Genomic DNA, 12,796 nt, shown 5'->3' on the forward strand with positions numbered 1-12,796 from the left:
TAAATCTTCACTATTAAGTGTGAGGTCTCATTTAAGGGGTCTCTGAAAACAAAATAAATGCATGATTGCATGTATGTACATATTGGCATATATGTTTGATTACTCATCAACATGGATGTTATTCCAATATGTTAATGTTTTGGACAATAACTCCCCAAATTTGCAATCATAGTATGATACCTAAGTTTACCTATGTAAATTTGAAAAAACTGACCCAAGGCTTTGTGGGACCCTATGCAAAACCAGATGTTCAGATCCTTAGGCAGATTTCTATAAACCACAAACCTAGGAGTACAGAGAAGTATGGGAAGGGAAATAGCAAAATTTCTTTAGATAAGCTAGGGGATCTTGTAGACAGACTTCTATGGAATGCAGCTGGCTGTATTCTTTCCTTGAAATGATGAGCCCCTAGTAAGGAATGCTTTGTAAACTGAACACAGAATGTTTTTTGACAATTAGCTATTATTTGTAATGCTGAAAAAGAGACGTTTCAAGCAAAATATGGTGGAAATTTTCATAGAAATACTCTATCCTTTGCACCAAAGTTTGCTCCTCCTTGTGGTCAGTTTTGCACATTTTGCCACCTAGTGGACAACGTGAAAACTACAGGATTCCTCCCCACTCCCACCCCCCACCCGCCGCTCCCGCCCCCACCCCCAACTGTCGATTTCCATACTCACCAGAAAGAATTGCCCAACTACCTAGGGCAATGATTTTGTTTGTTTTGTTCATTGGTGCTCCTAGAACAGTGCCTGATACTCAGTAGATGATCAAAAAATAATCGGAGGTAACTCCATTTAAAGACTATTCTTTTTTTTTTTTAATTTTTTTTTCAACGTTTTTATTTATTTTTGGGACAGAGAGAGACAGAGCATGAACGGGGGAGGGGCAGAGAGAGAGGGAGACACAGAATCGGAAGCAGGCTCCAGGCTCTGAGCCATCAGCCCAGAGCCCGACGCGGGGCTCGAACTCACGGACCGTGAGATCGTGACCTGGCTGAAGTCGGACGCTTAACCGACTGCGCCACCCAGGCGCCCCTAAAGACTATTCTTATGGAGAATGTAATTTAAAATATAGTTACAGTATGATATTGGTGACATGAGTTTCCTAACTAAATTGGAAGTTCCAAATTATTTCAAAAGTAAATGGTGGATTCTATATTGTCAGGTTAGAGATGTATCTACTCTTCCACCCCAACTGCTCCAAATAAAACTAAATCTACCCTGGAAAATGCCCTTTTGCCTTTGTCTTAAAACCACGACTGGTTTTCTTCTTGCTTTGGGCTGTGATGCTCACTATTCCCTTTTTCTGTTGCCCCAAATTATGAAGCCCTTTCAGCTCTCTTTTTTAAAAAAGTATATATGCATACATATGAATATGTATATGTATATATACATATATCTATGTATATATATATGTATGTGTGTATATGCTTTTTTTTTTCAGAATAGCATTCCATGTTTCCACTCCACTGGGCCTAAAGTGTTAGCGACTCTTAAACATATTTCTCCTGGCGTAAAGATTGGTGCTTTTAAAAAATACAGTAATGATCATAATTTTTTAAATAGAATATTCCTCTAATGTCTTTTTGATTTTGAGCCTTTTTTTTGGAGATGTTTTAAAAAGCAAAGCATATGCCTATGTTTCAGCATCTTAAAATTTGAGCCAGAAAAAAATTCATTAGGTAATCTACCTCAAATTTCTTTCTCCAGAGGATTATATTCCATTCTAAAATCAGCAAAATATATATACATATAACATATAGCAGTATGCTAGCGGTTCATTAAAAGAACTTAATCATTTGTTTTCAAATCAAGCTGATCTTTGACAATAGCCTAACACAATAATGTATTGTTGAGATATAAATCATTTTTTACCTGCAACTCTATATTCCTTATATAAAATTCATTTATGTTGCATAGAATTGAAACTCTCTACAGGGTTCATAGTTTTAAACAACATGCACACAAATCCAAATAAATATTAAGTCCAAAGCAATGACTTCATTTTGACCCAGTCAATAGGAAATACAACCTTACATACGTAACTTGCCAATACATTTAGAATGACATCTTTGAAGAAGCCTACTTTTTTTTTTTTTAGAATGATAAAGCTATGTTACGAATTAAAATATGCAAGATTCAAAGACTTTGAAAATGGAAGTTGTAATGCAATTGCTTTCTAAGGTATTTTTGCCCTTCTAGGGGGACAAAAGGGGGTTTAAGTAACATTTTATAGGGACAATTATTTCTTACCTCTCTGTGTAACTGAGTGTAACTAACATTCACATGCACATGTAAAATAACATACACAAGAAAAACAAGTTTAGAATACCATTTTAATTATTTTTTAGTGTATGTGGAATTACTTGCCTTTCTCAGCTATATCCCCAGGTCAAGGTCTATAGCATTTATTTGAACCAGCAATCTATCTTTTATTTTCATACAGGTCCCAGGAGGCAATAGTCATACATTGTTACTCCAGCCTTCACAAAGGCAAAACAGTACAGAGCCCTGTCCTGTAATAGACAACATGGGACACACACACAATTTCAGTTCCTGTTACGTTGACAAGACTCCTTCAGGTAAAAAATGAAAACATTCTTTTATCATTATAAGGTTAGTGACCATTTTAATAGAATAAAAGGATTATTTCTGCTACATTGAGGATAGAAAGTTTAGGGTGTGAATATGTAGTAAAGATGTCTTTTCCTTTTATGCTTGTGCTCATAAGCTCTCTTAGAGCTTATTTACTTGAAATAAAGCTATCTCCATAATTTCGATATTTATGAATAAAGCCAATGAGGACACAGATCATATAGAGAGCCTGTCCAAATAATTCAATGTACATTTTTTGAAACATCAAAAGGAGGTAGGTAGGTGATTTTTCACAGGCCGAGAGGTTTTACCTTTGAACATCAACAATATAGCATTACTTATATTTGCTTCACCATGGTGACGGAAGAGAAATTCTACATTTAGTTTACTCACCTTGCAGTAATGATATGTAACATTTTTTAAATAAATAGGAGTTTCAAAATTAATTTTCATGCCTAATATGCACAGTTTATGTGGGGAAAGACCATGAAGGTCACCCAAATATTCACACTTGTAAATTATGGAAGAGAGACAGAAGAGAAAGTCCAAGAAATATAATCTCTAAAGTTTTCAAAGTGCTTTCAAATAATTAATTACTTTAGATTTTATACTTTGATAACATTTTCTGCTTAAACAAACCATCCCTCTTTTGAGAGGGAGCCTTTTAAAAGAGAAAAATAAATCAACATAGGTGATTACAATATTTGTTTAACTAAACAACAACCCTTCCATTCTGCTACAAAATAAATACGGCACAAGTAAACTGTATTTCATAAAAGTGTAAAATGTATAGGTGGGCGTTTCATATGGTCAGATATAAAATTTATTTAAGTTATGTTTTACAAGGAAGATTATACAGCATTTTCATATTGATTTTTAATGATTTCTTGCAAATATTCATGTATTGCTTGCCAAACCATGTCTAGGAATTAAGAAGAAAAGATTATTTAACCCAAAGAGTTAGTTGTTCTTTCTTGGCTTAAATGGGATAAATTCTGATTTCATCGAGGGGAATGCATTATGATAATTTCTAAAATATAACCATGCTTTTAGTGTTTTATGTCTGTGCCAGCAGCTAAAACATTTCATTTTAAAATAACTGTGTATGCACTTTGCACACTGTACTTTAGCCAATTTGACAAGGAGTGATATTAAAAAATAAATAAATAAATGAAATAACTGTGTATTTTTAAAAGTCAAATATACTATCTGCTGCCATAGTGTTGTAATTTGATAGGGAAGCAATACTTTTTTCTGCAAAGTTTTACAACAAAACGTCATCAATGTAGGAAATCTGTGCAAACGACTAAAATACATTTTATTAAATTGGCAATGTAATTTTTTCATTATAGCTATGCATATAACTCTTAAAAATTAGGTGGACATTTTCGATATGGTTATCTTAAATGTTACGTGTGTCTTTCTAAAAACTTTTAGTTCCTTCTTCTTTTCGCTTTAAGGGTGCTCTGGCATGTGGCTAGCACAAAGCATCCCCGACCTGTTTCTGAATCTCAAGTGTGCCACGGGAGATTCCAAACGGAATTAAAAGATCACTCAAAGTCTTTGACACAATTGGAGTCATATTTATGAATGGGAGAGGGTTGTCTCCTTTCAGGCTTTGTAGAGCAGAACCACTGATAGATCTTAGCATCTTAACAGACTGTCACCAGAACTAGGCATGTCGCGTGGCCTTAGGAGATTCTGAGTGTGTTGCGAGGGGAGGGCGAGGGGATTCGTAGCCTTGGGCAGCTACCTCCCCGGGCCACTGGCTACACGTACAGGTGTGGGGAGGGGGCGGGGGGGGGACGGTGTGATAAAAACAAGAGGCAAGTAGAGAACAAGGCTAAATGCCTCCAAGATTCCGGGATCTTACCAACGAGGAACACTTAAGGCATCCTTCATGTAAGGTCTTCCTACTGCAGGGCCTGATGCCCAGACACAGGCCGCTTTTCAACGAGGCGGGGCAGTGGGGGTCGAGATGGTGTTCGGGGACCTAACAATAAAAGGAACGCGAGACACGTGTTGCGTCCCATGCCGTTTCAAGACCATGTCCGCGTAGCTTCCTGGCACCAAGTAGATCACAAAGTGGGAAGAAATAGAAACTGCAAAGGGGGTAGTACCCTCCCCCCCCCCAACTCTGCCTCAAGGGAAAATCCAAAACACTGGTGCCCGACTTCAGTTTAATTCTTTGCAATCTTTCTAAGTTTTGTGTTTTGTTTGGAGACAGTTTAAAAATAAATGTTTGAACTGCTGGGCTAGGAAACAAACGGGAACGAACCTGAAAAGGTCAAGTCAGCTTTCACGGTCCTGGTCACAGTTTTCTCCTTGGCCTGTTACCCGAGGACTGCCTGGAGGAGGCGTTTACTCGGACGCCGCCTGCTCGGGTGAGGCACCCTGCTGAGAACCGTGAAAGGCGAGAGAGGCGCTCTGGGATCTGATTGCTTTAAAAAAAAAAAAAAAAGTGTATTTGTAACCGGATGGAACCAGTCTCGCTCCTTCGTGGAGAGCGCAGTTTGGCCGCTTGCCTGGCGCTGGGGCTACGGCCGCAGTCGCTGGTGGGTTGTGGAGAAGTTCACGTCTTAAAATAAATGATCAGGGATAATTCTTTCCCAAGGCAGAAGGCCCGTCCCCCACCCCCGCTAGCAAGGCGATTCACATTGAACTCTAGGGCGCTTTGTTCCCACCGACCGGGTGCGGGTCTCGGATTTGCACGCGCCCTGGCTTCTCGACCGCTGCCCCCCCGACCCCCACCCGGGCTCTGCTGGCGCGCGGCCCCCAGGACCCCCGCCAGCCTCAGCTTAGAGTTCCCGGAGGCCCGCGGGCCAGACAGGTCAAAGAACGCATATACTTTTCAATTAACCGAGGGGTTTGAAATTGAATCCAAGCTAGCAGGAAAAGCTGCCATCTCGCTGTGGAGCTGCAGAGCGTCGGGTGCGGAGGTTGCGGCAAGGTGTGCAGGTATCCGTCCCCTGGGCTGAGCAGTCCTGCGTTAACTCTGCCGCAGCTCCCAAATACAGCCTAACCGTCCAGGTTTACGGCCGACTTGTGTCACCAGCGCATAAATTACTGTCAGCCCGGACGGAGGGTGCAGAGCGATCCCGCACGCCCTGGACACGCCGGCCGGAGGCAGGTTAACTGCCCGGGGGCTCCGCGCGAAATTTCCGGACCCGGAGTATTTGCCCCAAAGAAATCTTTTCAGCCGTGTCACCTTGACCCCAAATACGTGCTTTGTACAGACACGCAAAAGGCGCCGGGGCTTCGAGAAGGCTCTAGCAACAGATCGCGTCTGCTCGAGACGGCCTGATTATCGTCCAAAAATCAGAGAATGCAAGAGCACATCACCAGATCTCATTCTGTGCATGGGAAACCCTGGGCCCATCAACATTAAAGTGACATTCTCAAGGTCACATCAAGCAGTGGTAACACTGCTGCCTGATTTCTTGATTCCCCCTTTCCCCGCCTGACCCCCTCCACCCTCCTGCCTCTCAAATTTATTCCTTTAGAGATGACAGGATCTAAGGCTGCCTGTAAAGAACGAGTCACCATTTGCTGTCATTGCAAATTATCAGGATAATTTTCAATGTGGTATCTCCACTTATCCTCCCAGGAATGAACTTCAGATCTTTTCTCGTGCTACCTCACAATTCAGACAAGAGGAATCTCAGGCAATCTCAGATAAGCGGGGTGCTAGACACCCAGTTCGCCTCCTGGCCTCTTGGGCCTCTGGGCGAGGGATTACCAGCACCCATCTTTGTGAGGGGAAGCATTCCTGCAAAGAGGGAGGACTAGGAGAGATGAAGGTCAAAGAGGGTGGGCGCGGGCTTGGAGAAATGCTGTAGTGAGCAAGTGGGCAGGCAATCAACTTTCACCTTCTTGTAGCTATTAGAAAAGGGACTGGTTTTCGTCCAGCAAACTGTACCCTCAGGCGTTCAGGGCTTGACGTTATCGTGATTATTGCTCACTATTCACATTAATTATTTTAGGAAAATACACACACACCCCCCCCACGCTTTGAGTAAAGGGGAACACGAGCCATTTCAGATTCTTTGTCCAGTTTCCTTTTTGTTGTTGTTGTTTATTTTTTAAAAATCTGGGTTAGATTGTTGGTAGCCCCCAAAGCATTGATTTCTTACGAGGCCACAAAGTAGTGGTCTCTCCCTTGTTCTTCTCGTTCAAATTCTCTTTCTCTGTCTCTGTCTCTGTCTCTCTCCCAGTCCAAGTAGAAAAGTAGAAAAGAGAGAAACCTCAGCCTTCAACTGTCAACTGTTTTCCAAACACCAGATTAATGTTCCCCAGGACTCGGTAGTAACGTGACCTTTCTGTTTTCAGATGTGTTTTTCAACATGTAATCGTTTGTTTGTTATGTCTCTCAGCATGGAATAAGAAAAGCTGGGGGAAGGGGTGCCTGTTGCCAGAGGGGGGAAAATGGATTTGGAGCCTGTTTTTGTTCCCTGCTCAACACAGGAAAGCTCCAAGGGTTTTTATTTTTATTTTCCAGAAGATAATCCCCAGGAAAAAAAAAAAATCCACAATACTGAAACTGAAAAGAAATCTGAGCATTTGATGAGCAACAATTTAAAAGCAACATATCCCCAAATAAAAAATCTAATAAATGGCCTTTTTTTTAATGAGGGGGAACTTCTGAATGTGGGTTAACCCGCCCCCCCCATTTTTTTATTTAGATAGTTACATAAGAAGCGTTTTTAAAAATTATTTCAAGCTTTTTGCTTATGATTTATGTCCCTTTTTGGATTGCTACAGTTCAATAATTTTTTTTTTTAATCTGAGAAATAAGAAAACCTTTGAGGTGTGTGTCTATATGTCACTATCTTCTCAAACTTACTCCTAAAAAGTTTTCAAAGCAATATGTTTACCAACAACTTGATTTCGAAGCCATAGGTTCTGAATGAAATTGACAACAACATACTTGAATTCGTTATTTGGCAGCCAGTGTAACTATTGGATCATCGTTCCTAACATATTAAAATATTAAACAAGCAATGAGAGTTTAAGGCTTGTTGTAAGATGTACCTGAAGAAATTTAACGACAACTACCAGACTTCACATTTTAAAGCAGTATTTAATTGAGACGGACTCCTATTAGAAAAGGTTTTATCCCAAATGAGAATTTAAAAAGCATATCACCCATCCTCAAAAGTGAATTCCTGCTAGAGAGCGGCCAGTTTTAAGCTTGTTTTCCCTCCATAAAAGATTATTAGGCTGCTTTCATGGTTGGTGATTAAGCATTTCACCAAGAACCTAAGACTAAATGGCTGTCCCCACTTAATCAATAGCTTTTATTGCTGGTATCAACCTCACTAACGACCCACTGTTGTTCCCCTACTCCTTATTTCTTCCTGCCTCTCACCACCCGTTGCCAACGCACCCCAAGTTCCCCCTCCACGCCCTTAAACTTGGAGAACTCGCGGTTCCCAGTCGAGGAAAGTATTTCCCGACAAATGGCTTTATTGCTGACTTTCACCCTCTTCCTTCTCTCTCCTTCCGTAACGGATGCTCTATCACCGGGCACCACTGCTGAACCCTCCCTGCCCACACGGAGGCTTCGCCGCCGCACGACTTTATAGGCCCTTCCGCGGTTTTATGATTGGTTGCTGCGGTTGGAATGTTTATAGATAATAAACAACTAATCCATTTCTGGCCTAATGAATTGCCCCACCCGCGTACTACTTTAACACCCGTAACTAGCGCCAGGATCGATCCGAGCAAATGAGTTGCGGGACCGAAACCACCCGACCTCTCTGGCGATCAGCCTCCAAGCGGAATAACCCAAGGTCAGCAGACGCGTTCACCCATTTTCCAATTCCTCTCCCTCGAAAACCCCCCCATCAACTCGGGCCCTGCTTCGCCCGCTCCTCTCCCCACAGGTGCCAGGGACGGACCCCAATGAGGGGATGCTTCTGTGGGCTCTGAAAAAAAAAAAAAAAAAAAAAGCGACCCCGCAGTCGGGGAGCCTGGGACGCGCTGCGACCTCAGCGCACCCGCACGGACCCGGCGTCCGTCCTGGGGACGCACCAAAGCTGGCGTCCGCAGCAGCTCAGTTTGGCCAGATCAGCCGCTCCGGTGTCAGGCAGCACACAACCTAGGGACGGTGTGAACCGTGCTCGTCCCGAAAGCGGTTCGCCCGCGCGCGGGGAGGAAGGCGCGCGTTTGCCAGGGCGCTCACCCCTGCTCCCCGACGGCTGAAAGGGGAGGCGGACAGGTAGTGTGGGAAGTTCCCAATCCCGTTAACACTTTGGAATCTAGTCCGAAATAAAGAAAGTGTACATTCAGACTCCCCAGAGACCTGGAAAACGTGGAGGATCTGCCAAAAAGCATTCCAAGAGCGGAGGAAACCAACGTCTGGCTGAGATTCTTTTATACACATTATGGCAGCTGCGCATGGCCCCCGTCAGTAGCCAGGGCAGGGGGTGTGATGACTGTGACGGGGGCCGTGCAGGGGGCCGCCGGCACCAATCGCCGGCATCTCCTACGGTGTTGCGGTGGGAGAGGCAGCTGTCTGATCTGGTCTGGTCTGTGAGCGACCCAGACAACGGGGACGTTCGCCACGGGCCATTCCCTTTCCTTTCCGAAAGCACCCAGCGGAGGGGAGCCGGGTGAGAGTCTCCAGAGGAAAGGCCAAGAGCAACAATCCTCTCGCGAGAGCCGTTTCCAAAGCCCATGCATCAGCTGCATTTTGAATGAATAGATTTCTTTTAGGTAGACGGCAGTTTGAAAGCCCTGCAGCGTGGCGTTTATGAACTTAATTTTTACAAAGCGAATGTTTACGGCGCCTTCCCTCGGCGCCCCCAGTTCGCAGGATCTCTTCTAAGAACCCAAGGAAGGATCCTTAGAAGCGCTCACTGCCCTGCGCACCCCAGGTGTGACTTCGCTCCTCTTTATGAATAAAAGAGTAGGTGAAGGTGTTGTCGAGGCCGAATTTATTTTCCTGGGTGGCCTGGTCTTCTTGCTTTCACTGGTCATGATTTGCAAATCCGTCTGATCCTTGGGCGGGGGGGGGGGGGGGGGGGCTGCCGCGTGCGTGCGTGTTTGTAGGCGGGGAGGACTTCCATTGTTCTATCATTCAGTCGACAACTAGCTCCTGAATGCCCACGGGTCCGGGCATTGGGGACGCAGCAGTTCACAAAGAACAAAAACCTTTCCTGGAGCTTTCACTCTAGCAGGGAGGGTTAGGTGTGCCTTAGAACTCACTTTGGGCTGTACACTGAGAGAATGTGCTTTTAAATAAAAGCATAGGGCACAGTCCCGGCCACCTGGTTGGAACCTCTCTTGTTGTCACCTAAGAGGTTTCTTGATTACGTGTGGTTTAAATCACACTGCCTCCCTTTCCCCAGTCCTTCTACAATGCGCCAGAGGCACTAAATAGCAGACAGGACCCACCATTTCTTTCCCCTCACAGGCCCATTTCCACATGTGTGGTATTGGGGAGAAGGGCACTCCGTGCCACTGTCGACTAACGTTGGTCATTATTCAAGCTATGAGGTCAACAATTCAATATTTTTAGTGTCCCCGAAGGAATCTTGGCCCCGTGAATCTTCAGTGACACGAGGCCAGCTTCAAAACAAAAAGCAGGCCATGTTCCCTGGTGACAGAGGGGATTTTCTGTTTTCATCAGCATCCCTGTTTGGACCGTCCCTCTACCTGGGATCTCACTCTCCTCCACCCCTCAGGGGACATAAGTGTTGCCTAGGGAAGAATTAGCAGCTTCTCACGGTCAGCCAGAGCTGGCCAGGTTTCTGCAGACAGTGGCTGATTCTGCTGGAAGGTCTTTCAGTCCCTCTCTCTTTCTCAGCTGAAAGCCTTCCCTTCCGTGGGAAGGAAAGTTGCCCTTTTAACACCAGGACAAGGAGGCTTTCGGGATCCAGGGGTTTGGCCGGGCCTCCTTGCCAGCTTGTACTCTGACTTGCGTGCAAGGATACTCATTTAATTGCCCCTGATGCAAAGAGGATTTAAAAAGATATGCAAAGAGAAACTCGAATAATAATAATAATAATAATAATAATAATAATTTTTTAAAAAAGGCAAAAAGCGCACCGTGACCTGTTTGATTATTTTCTCTGACATTGTTGTTTGATTTGAACCCGCCTCATCAGGAATAAAAATAAATAAGAACACAAAACGTTGACTGGTTCTCCGGCACTGAATGTGTGCGTGGTTGGTATAGAGAAAAGAAAACAAAGCCCGGTTAGTTAATGAAAGGAAGAAGTAATTTGCGTAAATAGATCTTGAGAACAAGAAACAGAACGCGCAGGAAAAGCCCGCCGCCACCGGCAACCACTGAATAGTCACTGTACCTTCGCAGACTCGCGGGGACTGGGAAGCGGGGAGTGGGTGAGTCATCGAGGACGCCCCCGGGTTCGCACAGCCCTAAAAGCCTGGATGGAGGCGTACATCAAACAGCGGGGAGCTGGGCTTCCCTTTATTTGATCATCAAAGGAATGGATAAATCAGCAGGGCGTTGATGCCTGCATTCCAGGTAGCTGAGACCTTTGGAAAGGTGTTTGCACTTCGCTGTGGCTTTTTCTGAAAGTGACCTCCAGCAGCCTACAAAAGAAAGGCTCTTACCTGCTGGCAGGCACAGCTGTTGCTTGTGCCTGGACCGGTAGAGATGGTGGGAGCGCGAACACTCGCACGGGCCTGGCACCTCCAGCCCAGGGGGCGCGGCGGGCGGTGTCCTTTCCCACAGAGGTGGTGGCTGAAGACTGCTGGGGTCAGCAGGGCTATTCATTCTTCAGCCTCAGAGAGCATCCCGGGTGACTCTCCGATGGGTCCGCGAGAGTGTTCAGGCGTCACAGCCTGCAGAAAAGGGAAAAGCCCCCTGAAAGTACCTTTTCAGCTGCCAAGGGATTAGGTTGCAATATTGCTGTGTGCATCTGCAAATTTCATACACAAATGGGGGGACAACTGGTAAGAAAATCTTCTGTAGCGCTCTTATTTCATTTCATTAATATTCTCTGCCACCTCCCCGTTAGCTCCCACGCTCACCTGAAGTTGACATTTACTGAAACTTTACACAGTCTTTATAGTATCCAGTCTTGTTGTCTTCTTCCTTCCTAAAGTTAGGCTGCCTGCAAACTTGCCTTTCTTTGGAGTTAGCCAAGGATCACCGTCAATGCCAAAGCACAAAATTACTGTGTGTACAGAGGTATGCTTTAAGGGAATCTTCCGCCAGGGCAGGCCTGGAGATGTGGAATACTAATTTGCACATAGTGAGTCACAGATATAGCTCAATTTTACTTAGCACTTGAATTTAATGTAAAAAGTAGACCTTGGGGCGCCTGGGTGGCGCAGTCGGTTAAGCGTCCGACTTCAGCCAGGTCACGATCTCGCGGTCCGGGAGTTCGAGCCCCCGCGTCGGGCTCTGGGCTGATGGCTCAGAGCCTGGAGCCTGTTTCCGATTCTGTGTCTCCCTCTCTCTCTGCCCCTCCCCCGTTCGTGCTCTGTCTCTCTCTGTCCCAAAAATAAATAAACGTTGAAAAAAAAATTAAAAAAAAAAAAAAAAACTAGACCTAACAGGCTTTTTTCTTCTCCCTTCATGTTACAAGTTGTGGAAATTAAGTAAATATTCTGCCTCTACCTTGCTGCAGGGAGAATATCATTAGAGAATTTGTGGCATCACATTTTACCTTTGTACCCTAGAAGAGCCTTTAGCAACATCTTTCAGTGCAAAAATAGGGGCATAAAATGTCAGTGTGTATTAAAAAAAAAATGGTGCATAGATTTAAGAACTTCCTTACCTGAATTTGGGGAAGAGTGGGTGTGTTTTACGAAAGAAACAGAACTCAGGGTGAATATATGTTAGGCATTATTTTTGGTATTGGTGACAACAGAAGGCTTTCTAGTAAAATTCAGTTAAAACAAAAATATTTATCATTGACATGATCAGAAGAATACAGTATTCATATCAGAAAAGAAAATTTCTGGTGATCTGGAGGTAGGAGCTCTGCTGACCCAGGGGAGGTTCAGATGAGGGCTGTCCTCCACTCTTCACTAGACATCAGCGCCCCCCCCCCCCACACTTGACTCACAAATCTCAACTTTTCAGAGCCTGGGTTTCCTATCTCTGTCCTGTTACTCAGGATCCCATTCCTTTTCTTGTTATCCTCTCCACTTGCCAGCCACCAGGGAACTTACAGTTCCCTGAAGGGGTAACTTAGGAAACATTTCTCTATCCCCCTCCC

General features: G+C 44.4%; 2 long non-coding RNA genes across 2 annotated transcripts; one reads left to right on the plus strand and one right to left on the minus strand.

Annotated features, from left to right (window-relative positions):
• Window positions 1-657: 657 nt before the first annotated feature.
• Window positions 658-4,169, plus strand: LOC123385211. The gene is made up of 2 exons (XR_006597407.1): window positions 658-787; window positions 2,449-4,169. It is a non-coding gene; the product is annotated as an uncharacterized LOC123385211 (long non-coding RNA).
• Window positions 4,170-4,405: 236 nt separating this feature from the next.
• On the minus strand, window positions 4,406-11,293 carry LOC123384872. The gene is made up of 3 exons (XR_006596579.1): window positions 11,181-11,293; window positions 4,876-5,038; window positions 4,406-4,590 (listed from the first exon to the last, which is right to left on the minus strand). It is a non-coding gene; the product is annotated as an uncharacterized LOC123384872 (long non-coding RNA).
• Between the last annotated feature and the right edge of the window lie 1,503 nt (window positions 11,294-12,796).

Source organism: Felis catus, chromosome B1, assembly GCF_018350175.1.
Source record: "Felis catus isolate Fca126 chromosome B1, F.catus_Fca126_mat1.0, whole genome shotgun sequence".
In the NCBI taxonomy this organism is placed as follows: Eukaryota; Metazoa; Chordata; class Mammalia; order Carnivora; family Felidae; genus Felis; species Felis catus.